We start from the raw sequence: 12,837 nt of genomic DNA on the forward strand, positions 1-12,837 counted from the left end.
TGAACTGTCAGCTCCTTTAGATTTTATCAGACTGAGTTATTTCTGTAGTGTTAGTAAACTGTCAGCTCCTTTAGATTTTATCAGACTGAGTTATTTATGTCATGTTAGTGAACTGTTAGCTCCTTTAGATTTTATCAGACTGAGTTATTTCTGTAGTGTTAGTGAACTGTCAGCTCCTTTAGATTTTATCAGACTGAGTTATTTCTGTAGTGTTAGTGAACTGTCAACTCCTTTAGATTTTATCAGACTGAGTTATTTCTGTAATGTAAGTGAACTGTCAGCTCCTTTAGATTTTATCAGACTGAGTTATTTATGTAATGTTAGTGAACTGTCAGCTCCTTTAGATTTTATCAGACTGAGTTATTTATGTCATGTTAGTGAACTGTCAGCTCCTTTTAGTTTTATCTGACTGAGTTATTTCATTAGTGTAAGTGAACTGTCAGCTCCTTTAGATTTTATCAGACTGAGTTATTTATGTCATGTTAGTGAACTGTCATCTCCTTTAGATTTTATCAGACTGAGTTATTTCTGTAGTGTTAGTGAACTGTCAGCTCCTTTAGATTTTACCTGACTGAGTTATTTCTGTAATGTTAGTGAACTGTCAGCTCCTTTAGATTTTATCAGACTGAGTTATTTCTGTAGCGTTAGTGAACTGTCAGCTCCTTTAGATTTTATCAGACTGAGTTATTTCTGTAATGTTAGTGAACTGTCAGCTCCTTTAGATTTTATCAGACTGAGTTATTTATGTCATGTTAGTGAACTGTCAGCTCCTTTTAGTTTTATCTGACTGAGTTATTTCTGTAATGTTAGTGAACTGTCAGCTCCTTTAGATTTTATCAGACTGAGTTATTTATGTCATGTTAGTGAACTGTCAGCTCCTTTTAGTTTTATCTGACTGAGTTATTTCTGTAGTGTTAGTGAACTGTCAGCTCCTTTAGATTTTATCAGACTGAGTTATTTATGTCATGTTAGTGAACTGTCAGCTCCTTTAGATTTTACCTGACTGAGTTATTTCTGTAGTGTTAGTGAACTGTCAGCTCCTTTAGATTTTATCAGACTGAGTTATTTATGTCATGTTAGTGAACTGTCAGCTCCTTTAGATTTTACCTGACTGAGTTATTTCTGTAGTGTTAGTGAACTGTCAGCTCCTTTAGATTTTATCAGACTGAGTTATTTCTGTAATGTTAGTGAACTGTCAGCTCCTTTAGATTTTATCAGACTGAGTTATTTATGTCATGTTAGTGAACTGTCAGCTCCTTTTAGTTTTATCTGACTGAGTTATTTTTGTAGTGTTAGTGAACTGTCAGCTCCTTTAGATTTTATCAGACTGAGTTATTTATGTCATGTTAGTGAACTGTCAGCTCCTTTAGATTTTATCAGACTGAGTTATTTCTGTAGTGTTAGTGAACTGTCAGCTCCTTGAGATTTTATCTGACTGAGTTATTTCTGTAATGTTAGTGAACTGTCAGCTCCTTTAGATTTTATCAGACTGAGTTATTTCTGTAGTGTTAGTGAACTGTCAGCTCCTTTAGATTTTATCAGACTGAGTTATTTCTGTAATGTAAGTGAACTGTCAGCTCCTTTAGATTTTATCAGACTGAGTTATTTATGTAATGTTAGTGAACTGTCAGCTCCTTTAGATTTTATCAGACTGAGTTATTTATGTCATGTTAGTGAACTGTCAGCTCCTTTTAGTTTAATCTGACTGAGTTATTTCATTAGTGTAAGTGAACTGTCAGCTCCTTTAGATTTTATCAGACTGAGTTATTTATGTCATGTTAGTGAACTGTCAGCTCCTTTAGATTTTATCAGACTGAGTTATTTCTGTAGTGTTAGTGAACTGTCAGCTCCTTTAGATTTTACCTGACTGAGTTATTTCTGTAATGTTAGTGAACTGTCAGCTCCTTTAGATTTTATCAGACTGAGTTATTTCTGTAGTGTTAGTGAACTGTCAGCTCCTTTAGATTTTATCAGACTGAGTTTTTTCTGTAATGTTAGTGAACTGTCAGCTCCTTTAGATTTTATCAGACTGAGTTATTTATGTCATGTTAGTGAACTGTCAGCTCCTTTTAGTTTTATCTGACTGAGTTATTTCTGTAGTGTTAGTGAACTGTCAGCTCCTTTAGATTTTATCAGACTGAGTTATTTATGTCATGTTATTGAACTGTCAGCTCCTTTTAGTTTTATCTGACTGAGTTATTTCTGTAGTGTTAGTGAACTGTCAGCTCCTTTAGATTTTATCAGACTGAGTTATTTATGTCATGTTAGTGAACTGTCAGCTCCTTTTAGTTTTATCTGACTGAGTTATTTCTGTAGTGTTAGTGAACTGTCAGCTCCTTTAGATTTTATCAGACTGAGTTATTTATGTCATGTTAGTGAACTGTCAGCTCCTTTTAGTTTTATCTGACTGAGTTATTTCTGTAGTGTTAGTGAACTGTCAGCTCCTTTAGATTTTATCAGACTGAGTTATTTCTGTAATGTTAGTGAACTGTCAGCTCCTTTAGATTTTATCAGACTGAGTTATTTCTGTAGTGTTAGTGAACTGTCAGCTCCTTTAGATTTTATCTGACTGAGTTATTTCTGTAATGTTAGTGAACTGTCAGCTCCTTTAGATTTTATCAGACTGAGTTATTTCTGTAGTGTTAGTGAACTGTCAGCTCCTTTAGATTTTATCAGACTGAGTTATTTCTGTAATGTTAGTGAACTGTCAGCTCCTTTAGATTTTATCAGACTGAGTTATTTCTGTCATGTTAGTGAACTGTCAGCTCCTTTTAGTTTTATCTGACTGAGTTATTTCTGTAGTGTTAGTGAACTGTCAGCTCCTTTAGATTTTATCAGACTGAGTTATTTATGTCATGTTAGTGAACTGTCAGCTCCTTTTAGTTTTATCTGACTGAGTTATTTCTGTAGTGTTAGTGAACTGTCAGCTCCTTTAGATTTTATCAGACTGAGTTATTTCTGTAATGTTAGTGAACTGTCAGCTCCTTTAGATTTTATCAGACTGAGTTATTTCTGTAGTGTTAGTGAACTGTCAGCTCCTTTAGATTTTATCTGACTGAGTTATTTCTGTAATGTTAGTGAACTGTCAGCTCCTTTAGATTTTATCAGACTGAGTTATTTCTGTAGTGTTAGTGAACTGTCAGCTCCTTTAGATTTTATCAGACTGAGTTATTTATGTCATGTTAGTGAACTGTCAGCTCCTTTAGATTTTATCAGACTGAGTTATTTCTGTAGTGTTAGTGAACTGTCAGCTCCTTTAGATTTTATCAGACTGAGTTATTTATGTCATGTTATTGAACTGTCAGCTCCTTTTAGTTTTATCTGACTGAGTTATTTCTGTAGTGTTAGTGAACTGTCAGCTCCTTTAGATTTTATCAGACTGAGTTATTTATGTCATGTTAGTGAACTGTCAGCTCCTTTTAGTTTTATCTGACTGAGTTATTTCTGTAGTGTTAGTGAACTGTCAGCTCCTTTAGATTTTATCAGACTGAGTTATTTATGTCATGTTAGTGAACTGTCAGCTCCTTTTAGTTTTATCTGACTGAGTTATTTCTGTAGTGTTAGTGAACTGTCAGCTCCTTTAGATGTTATCAGACTGAGTTATTTCTGTAATGTTAGTGAACTGTCAGCTCCTTTAGATTTTATCAGACTGAGTTATTTCTGTAGTGTTAGTGAACTTTCAGCTCCTTTAGATTTTATCTGACTGAGTTATTTCTGTAATGTTAGTGAACTGTCAGCTCCTTTAGATTTTATCAGACTGAGTTATTTCTGTAGTGTTAGTTAACTGTCAGCTCCTTTAGATTTTATCAGACTGAGTTATTTCTGTAATGTTAGTGAACTGTCAGCTCCTTTAGATTTTATCAGACTGAGTTATTTCTGTAATGTTAGTGAACTGTCAGCTCCTTTAGATTTTATCAGACTGAGTTATTTATGTCATGTTAGTGAACTGTCAGCTCCTTTTAGTTTTATCTGACTGAGTTATTTCTGTAGTGTAAGTGAACTGTCAGCTCCTTTAGATTTTATCAGACTGAGTTATTTATGTCATGTTAGTGAACTGTCAGCTCCTTTAGATTTTATCAGACTGAGTTATTTCTGTAGTGTTAGTGAACTGTCAGCTCCTTGAGATTTAATCTGACTGAGTTATTTCTGTAATGTTAGTGAACTGTCAGCTCCTTTAGATTTTATCAGACTGAGTTATTTCTGTAGTGTTAGTGAACTGTCAGCTCCTTTAGATTTTATCAGACTGAGTTATTTCTGTAATGTAAGTGAACTGTCAGCTCCTTTAGATTTTATCAGACTGAGTTATTTATGTCATGTTAGTGAACTGTCAGCTCCTTTTAGTTTTATCTGACTGAGTTATTTCTGTAGTGTTAGTGAACTGTCAGCTCCTTTAGATTTTATCAGACTGAGTTATTTATGTCATGTTAGTGAACTGTCAGCTCCTTTAGATTTTATCAGACTGAGTTATTTCTGTAGTGTTAGTGAACTGTCAGCTCCTTTAGATTTTATCAGACTGAGTTATTTATGTCATGTAAGTGAACTGTCAGCTCCTTTAGATTTTATCAGACTGAGTTATTTCTGTAGTGTTAGTGAACTGTCAGCTCCTTTAGATTTTATCAGACTGAGTTATTTCTGTAATGTTAGTGAACTGTCAGCTCCTTTAGATTTTATCAGACTGAGTTATTTATGTCATGTTAGTGAACTGTCAGCTCCTTTTAGTTTTATCTGACTGAGTTATTTCTGTAATGTTAGTGAACTGTCAGCTCCTTTAGATTTTATCAGACTGAGTTATTTATGTCATGTTAGTGAACTGTCTGCTCCTTTTAGTTTTATCTGACTGAGTTATTTCTGTAGTGTTAGTGAACTGTCAGCTCCTTTAGATTTTATCAGACTGAGTTATTTCTGTAGTGTTAGTGAACTGTCAGCTCCTTTAGATTTTATCAGACTGAGTTATTTCTGTAGTGTTAGTAAACTGTCAGCTCCTTTAGATTTTATCAGACTGAGTTATTTATGTCATGTTAGTGAACTGTTAGCTCCTTTAGATTTTATCAGACTGAGTTATTTCTGTAGTGTTAGTGAACTGTCAGCTCCTTTAGATTTTATCAGACTGAGTTATTTCTGTAGTGTTAGTGAACTGTCAACTCCTTTAGATTTTATCAGACTGAGTTATTTCTGTAATGTAAGTGAACTGTCAGCTCCTTTAGATTTTATCAGACTGAGTTATTTATGTAATGTTAGTGAACTGTCAGCTCCTTTAGATTTTATCAGACTGAGTTATTTATGTCATGTTAGTGAACTGTCAGCTCCTTTTAGTTTTATCTGACTGAGTTATTTCATTAGTGTAAGTGAACTGTCAGCTCCTTTAGATTTTATCAGACTGAGTTATTTATGTCATGTTAGTGAACTGTCATCTCCTTTAGATTTTATCAGACTGAGTTATTTCTGTAGTGTTAGTGAACTGTCAGCTCCTTTAGATTTTACCTGACTGAGTTATTTCTGTAATGTTAGTGAACTGTCAGCTCCTTTAGATTTTATCAGACTGAGTTATTTCTGTAGCGTTAGTGAACTGTCAGCTCCTTTAGATTTTATCAGACTGAGTTATTTCTGTAATGTTAGTGAACTGTCAGCTCCTTTAGATTTTATCAGACTGAGTTATTTATGTCATGTTAGTGAACTGTCAGCTCCTTTTAGTTTTATCTGACTGAGTTATTTCTGTAATGTTAGTGAACTGTCAGCTCCTTTAGATTTTATCAGACTGAGTTATTTATGTCATGTTAGTGAACTGTCAGCTCCTTTTAGTTTTATCTGACTGAGTTATTTCTGTAGTGTTAGTGAACTGTCAGCTCCTTTAGATTTTATCAGACTGAGTTATTTATGTCATGTTAGTGAACTGTCAGCTCCTTTAGATTTTACCTGACTGAGTTATTTCTGTAGTGTTAGTGAACTGTCAGCTCCTTTAGATTTTATCAGACTGAGTTATTTATGTCATGTTAGTGAACTGTCAGCTCCTTTAGATTTTACCTGACTGAGTTATTTCTGTAGTGTTAGTGAACTGTCAGCTCCTTTAGATTTTATCAGACTGAGTTATTTCTGTAATGTTAGTGAACTGTCAGCTCCTTTAGATTTTATCAGACTGAGTTATTTATGTCATGTTAGTGAACTGTCAGCTCCTTTTAGTTTTATCTGACTGAGTTATTTTTGTAGTGTTAGTGAACTGTCAGCTCCTTTAGATTTTATCAGACTGAGTTATTTATGTCATGTTAGTGAACTGTCAGCTCCTTTAGATTTTATCAGACTGAGTTATTTCTGTAGTGTTAGTGAACTGTCAGCTCCTTGAGATTTTATCTGACTGAGTTATTTCTGTAATGTTAGTGAACTGTCAGCTCCTTTAGATTTTATCAGACTGAGTTATTTCTGTAGTGTTAGTGAACTGTCAGCTCCTTTAGATTTTATCAGACTGAGTTATTTCTGTAATGTAAGTGAACTGTCAGCTCCTTTAGATTTTATCAGACTGAGTTATTTATGTAATGTTAGTGAACTGTCAGCTCCTTTAGATTTTATCAGACTGAGTTATTTATGTCATGTTAGTGAACTGTCAGCTCCTTTTAGTTTAATCTGACTGAGTTATTTCATTAGTGTAAGTGAACTGTCAGCTCCTTTAGATTTTATCAGACTGAGTTATTTATGTCATGTTAGTGAACTGTCAGCTCCTTTAGATTTTATCAGACTGAGTTATTTCTGTAGTGTTAGTGAACTGTCAGCTCCTTTAGATTTTACCTGACTGAGTTATTTCTGTAATGTTAGTGAACTGTCAGCTCCTTTAGATTTTATCAGACTGAGTTATTTCTGTAGTGTTAGTGAACTGTCAGCTCCTTTAGATTTTATCAGACTGAGTTTTTTCTGTAATGTTAGTGAACTGTCAGCTCCTTTAGATTTTATCAGACTGAGTTATTTATGTCATGTTAGTGAACTGTCAGCTCCTTTTAGTTTTATCTGACTGAGTTATTTCTGTAATGTTAGTGAACTGTCAGCTCCTTTAGATTTTATCAGACTGAGTTATTTATGTCATGTTAGTGAACTGTCAGCTCCTTTTAGTTTTATCTGACTGAGTTATTTCTGTAGTGTTAGTGAACTGTCAGCTCCTTTAGATTTTATCAGACTGAGTTATTTATGTCATGTTAGTGAACTGTCACCTCCTTTAGATTTTATCAGACTGAGTTATTTCTGTAGTGTTAGTGAACTGTCAGCTCCTTTAGATTTTATCAGACTGAGTTATTTATGTCATGTTAGTGAACTGTCAGCTCCTTTAGATTTTATCAGACTGAGTTATTTCTGTAGTGTTAGTGAACTGTCAGCTCCTTTAGATTTTATCAGACTGAGTTATTTATGTCATGTTATTGAACTGTCAGCTCCTTTTAGTTTTATCTGACTGAGTTATTTCTGTAGTGTTAGTGAACTGTCAGCTCCTTTAGATTTTATCAGACTGAGTTATTTATGTCATGTTAGTGAACTGTCAGCTCCTTTTAGTTTTATCTGACTGAGTTATTTCTGTAGTGTTAGTGAACTGTCAGCTCCTTTAGATTTTATCAGACTGAGTTATTTATGTCATGTTAGTGAACTGTCAGCTCCTTTTAGTTTTATCTGACTGAGTTATTTCTGTAGTGTTAGTGAACTGTCAGCTCCTTTAGATTTTATCAGACTGGGTTATTTCTGTAATGTTAGTGAACTGTCAGCTCCTTTAGATTTTATCAGACTGAGTTATTTCTGTAGTGTTAGTGAACTGTCAGCTCCTTTAGATTTTATCTGACTGAGTTATTTCTGTAATGTTAGTGAACTGTCAGCTCCTTTAGATTTTATCAGACTGAGTTATTTCTGTAGTGTTAGTTAACTGTCAGCTCCTTTAGATTTTATCAGACTGAGTTATTTCTGTAATGTTAATGAACTGTCAGCTCCTTTAGATTTTATCAGACTGAGTTATTTCTGTCATGTTAGTGAACTGTCAGCTCCTTTTAGTTTTATCTGACTGAGTTATTTCTGTAGTGTTAGTGAACTGTCAGCTCCTTTAGATTTTATCAGACTGAGTTATTTATGTCATGTTAGTGAACTGTCAGCTCCTTTAGATTTTATCAGACTGAGTTATTTCTGTAGTGTTAGTGAACTGTCAGCTCCTTTAGATTTTATCAGACTGAGTTATTTATGTCATGTTAGTGAACTGTAAGCTCCTTTAGATTTTATCAGACTGAGTTATTTCTGTAGTGTTAGTGAACTGTCAGCTCCTTTAGATTTTATCAGACTGAGTTATTTATGTCATGTTATTGAACTGTCAGCTCCTTTTAGTTTTATCTGACTGAGTTATTTCTGTAGTGTTAGTGAACTGTCAGCTCCTTTAGATTTTATCAGACTGAGTTATTTATGTCATGTTAGTGAACTGTCAGCTCCTTTTTGTTTTATCTGACTGAGTTATTTCTGTAGTGTTAGTGAACTGTCAGCTCCTTTAGATTTTATCAGACTGAGTTATTTATGTCATGTTAGTGAACTGTCAGCTCCTTTTAGTTTTATCTGACTGAGTTATTTCTGTAGTGTTAGTGAACTGTCAGCTCCTTTAGATTTTATCAGACTGAGTTATTTCTGTAATGTTAGTGAACTGTCAGCTCCTTTAGATTTTATCAGACTGAGTTATTTCTGTAATGTTAGTGAACTGTCAGCTCCTTTAGATTTTATCAGACTGAGTTATTTCTGTAATGTTAGTGAACTGTCAGCTCTTTTAGATTTTATCAGACTGAGTTATTTATGTCATGTAAGTGAACTGTCAGTGAGTTATTGCTTGGTGCTAGTGAACTGCCAGGTCTTTTAGTCTTTATCGGATTTAGTTATGTTTGTAATGTTATTCTATTCGGTCCTTTAGGTTTTATCGGACTGAGTTATTTCTGTTATGTAAGTGAACTGTCAGGTCCTTTAGATTTTATCAGACTGAATTATTTTTGTCGTGTTAGTGAACTGTTAGGTCCTTTGGGTTTTATCGGACTGAGTTATTTCTGTCATGTTAGTAAACCGTTCGGTCCTGTAGGTTTTATCGGACTGAGTTATTCCTGTCATGTTTGTGTACTGTCAGCTCTTTCATATTGTATCTGACTGAGTTATGTCTGTAATGTTTGCGAACTGTTCGGACATTTGGTTTTATCAGACTGAGTTATTTCTGTCATGTAAGTGAACTGTTCGGTCCTTTAGGTTTTATCGGACTGAGTTATCTTAGTCATGTTAGTGAACTGTCCGGTCCTTTAGGTTTTATCAGACTGAGTTATTTCTGTCATATAAGTGAACTGTTCAGTCCTTTAGGTTTTATCGGGCTGAGTTATTTTAGTCATGTAAATGTACTGTCCGGTCCTTTGGGTTTAATCGGACTGAGTTATTTTTATCATGTTAGTGATATGTCAAGTCCTTAAGGCTATATCGGACTGAGTTATGTCTGTAATGTAAGCGAACTGTTCGGTCCTTTAGGTTTTATCCGACTGAATTATTTCTGTTATGTTAGTGAGCTGTCAGGTCTGTTAGATTTTATCGGACTGAGTTATCACTGTCATGTTAGTGAACTGTTTGGTCCTTTAGGTTTTATCGTACTGAGTTAAATCTGTCATGTCAATGAACTGTCAGTTCCTTTTGGTTTTATCGGACTGAGTTATTTCTTGATGTCAATGAACTGTCAGGTTCTTTATGTTTTATCGGACTGACTACCCCCTGTCATATTAGTGCACTGTCAGGTCCTTTAGGTTTTATCGGACTGAGTTATGTATGTCATGTTAGCGAACTGTTCGGTTCTTTAGATTTTATCGGACTGAGTTTTTTTGTAATGTTGTAAACTGTTCGGTCCTTTAGGTTTTATCGGACTGAGTTATTCCTGTAAAGTTAGTGAACTGTTCGATCCTTTATGTTTTATCGGACTGAGTAATCACTGTCATGTAATTGAACTGTTCGGTCGTTTAAGTTTTATCGGACTGAGTTGTATCTGTCATGTCAGTGAACTGTCAGGTCTTTTTGGTTTTATCGGACTGAGTTATTTCTTGATGTCAGCGAACTCTCAGGTTCTTTATGTTTTATCGGACTGACTAACCCCTGTCATGTTACTGAAATGTTTGGTCCTTCAGGTTTTATCGGACTGAGATATTTCTGTCATCTTAGTGAACTGTCAGGTCCTTCAGGCTTTATGAGTAATGTCTGTCATGTTAGCAAACTGTTCGGTTCTTTAGATTTTATCGGACTGAGTTTTTTCTGTCATGTTGTGAACTTTTCGGTCCTTTAGGTTTTATCGGACTGAGTTATTCCTGTCAAGTTAGTGAACTGTTCGGTCCTTTATGTTTTATCGGACTGAGTAATCACTGTCATGTAAGTGAAATGTCAGGTTTTTCGGGTTTCATCGGACTGAGTTATTACTGTCATGTTAGTGAACTCTCTGCTCATTTGAGTTTTATTGGACTGAGTTATGTCTGTCATGTTAACGAACTGTTCGGTTCTTTAGATTTTATCGGACTGATTCTTTTCTGTCATGGTGTGAACTGTTCGGTCCTTTAGGTTTTATCGGACTGAGTTATTTCTGTCATGTTGTGAACTGTTCGGTCCTTTAGGTTTAATCGAATTGAGTTATTCCTGTAATGTTAGTGAAATGTCAGGTTTTTCGGGTTTAATCAGACTGAGTTATTTCTGTCATGTTAATGAACTCTCTGATCATTTGGGTTTTATTGGACTGAGTTATTTCTGTCATAAAGGTGAACTGTCATGTTCTTCGTGTTTCATCGGACTGAGTGATTTCTGTAATGTTAGTGAACTGTCCGCTCCTTTAGGTTTTTATTTCTGTCATGTTAAACTACAAAAGTAAAAAAATCAGAAAAGACCAATTTTTGTCTGCATTTTCATGAATTTTTACTCGACATTTTTTCTTTGTCTGAAATATTTTTGAAAATTCTTCACAAAATCTGAATTTGTCTAAAATAAATTCTTGATTTTTCTTGACATATGTCTTGACAGTATTAACATTGTCTAAAAATTTCTCGACACTGTCTTTATCATCTGATAAGTGTCTTGATTAGTCTCGACCAATTCTCGACTGTCTTAAATTTGTCTCGATCAGTCTTGATACATTCTTGACTGTCTTAAAGCTGTCTGAATATATCTCGACACATTCTTGACAGTCTTAAAGATGTCTTGACACTATCTCAACAGTATAAATTTCGCCTGAATTGTGTATAGACACATTCCTGACAGTTTAAACGCTTTCTTTTGCTGTTTTATACTCATTTCTATTATCGCTAAACTAAACTTAAAAGAATTAGGATACAATAATACATTATTAATTATAAAAAGCCACATTTTGGTACAATAATGTTTTATTTACCATATTAACTTTGAATATTATGCTTGAAAAATGAAATATGTCTACAGTATGATTGGTTTCAATCATTTAGCAATCATTTATAAGATTAATAAATCAACATGTGTAATTATTTACAAACCCACATTTATACTGGTTCATATCAACATACTCACATTTGTATTTGTTAATATTTTCATACCCATATTTGTATTTGTAAAAATATTTATATACCAAAATTTTTAATTATAAAAATATTTACATGCCCAACTTTTGTTTTTGTTGTATTTCGTGTAACTTGAAATGACAGTATATTCTATAAAGAGAAATAAAGATAAAGATATATCATGTATATTGGTCATGATTTGTAAAGCTCAGAATTGTAACGTAAATTTAAAACACAATTCAAAATGTCCAGAATATGTCAAGCCATACTAAGAAAAAAAAAAGAATGTCGAGAACCTGTCGAGAAATTTCAAGACAGTATTCAAATGTCGAGAATTTGTCAAGAAATTTTAAGACCATATTCAGAATGTCGAGAATTTGTCGAGTAAATTTCATACAAATTTAATATAAATCAGAAATTGTCAAGAAAAATTAAGACATAAGTCATAATTTTGGAGAATGTCGAGTAATTGTTCATGCAAACTGAGACAAAAATTGGTCTTTTCAGACCTTTGGACATTTGTAGTGTTAGTGAACTGTAAAATCCTTTAGGTTTTATCGGATTGGGTTATTTTTGTCATGTCAGTGAATTGTCCGGTCCTTAAGGTTTTATCGGACTGAGTTATTTCTGTCATGTTAGTGTAAAGTCGTGTAAGTGATCATGTCAGCTCCTTTAGGTTTCATCGGACTGAGTTATTTCTGTCATGTTAAATAATTGTCAGCTCATTTAGACTTTATCGGGCGGAGTTATTTATGTCATGTTAGTGAACTGTCAGCTCTTTTAGGTTTTATCGGACTGAGTTATTTTCTGTCATGTTAATGAACTGTCAGCTCCTTACGGTTTTATCAGTCTTAGTTATTCATGTCATTTAAGTGTACTAACAGGTTCTTCACGTTTTATTGGACTGAGTTATTTCTGTCATGTAAGTCATCGGTCTCAACCACTAAACCACGAACCCACACAGTTCTTAAATTGAATAGATTTTGGTATTTATAATTTATAATTTATCGAAAAAGACAAATATTAATAAACAGAATTTATTTATCTTGTTTTGAAAAGTTTAAAAAATTGAATTACCAATATTAGAACCTTTGAAATTTATATGTGGTATTTGCACTACTTTACTAAATTTACAGATCTAACATTGTTGGGCTGTTAATTAGATGAATTATATATATATATATATATATATATATTAAGGGTATGGATAGAGATAAGTCGACAAGGAATTAGTGTCAAACATGTTAAATCAATAATACATTTGGCGAATAGTTGGAAATTTTTTTCATCGACAAATCCACAACTTGAA

General features: G+C 33.7%; 1 protein-coding gene across 3 annotated transcripts in view; it reads left to right on the top strand.

Moving 5' to 3' along the window:
- Positions 1–12,837, top strand: part of LOC127709207 (arylsulfatase B-like) — a 144,133-nt gene that overhangs the window by 113,441 nt on the left and 17,855 nt on the right. The window lies entirely within an intron of this gene.

Source organism: Mytilus californianus, unplaced genomic scaffold (assembly GCF_021869535.1).
Source record: "Mytilus californianus isolate M0D057914Y unplaced genomic scaffold, xbMytCali1.0.p SCAF_7, whole genome shotgun sequence".
Taxonomy (NCBI): Eukaryota; Metazoa; Mollusca; class Bivalvia; order Mytilida; family Mytilidae; genus Mytilus; species Mytilus californianus.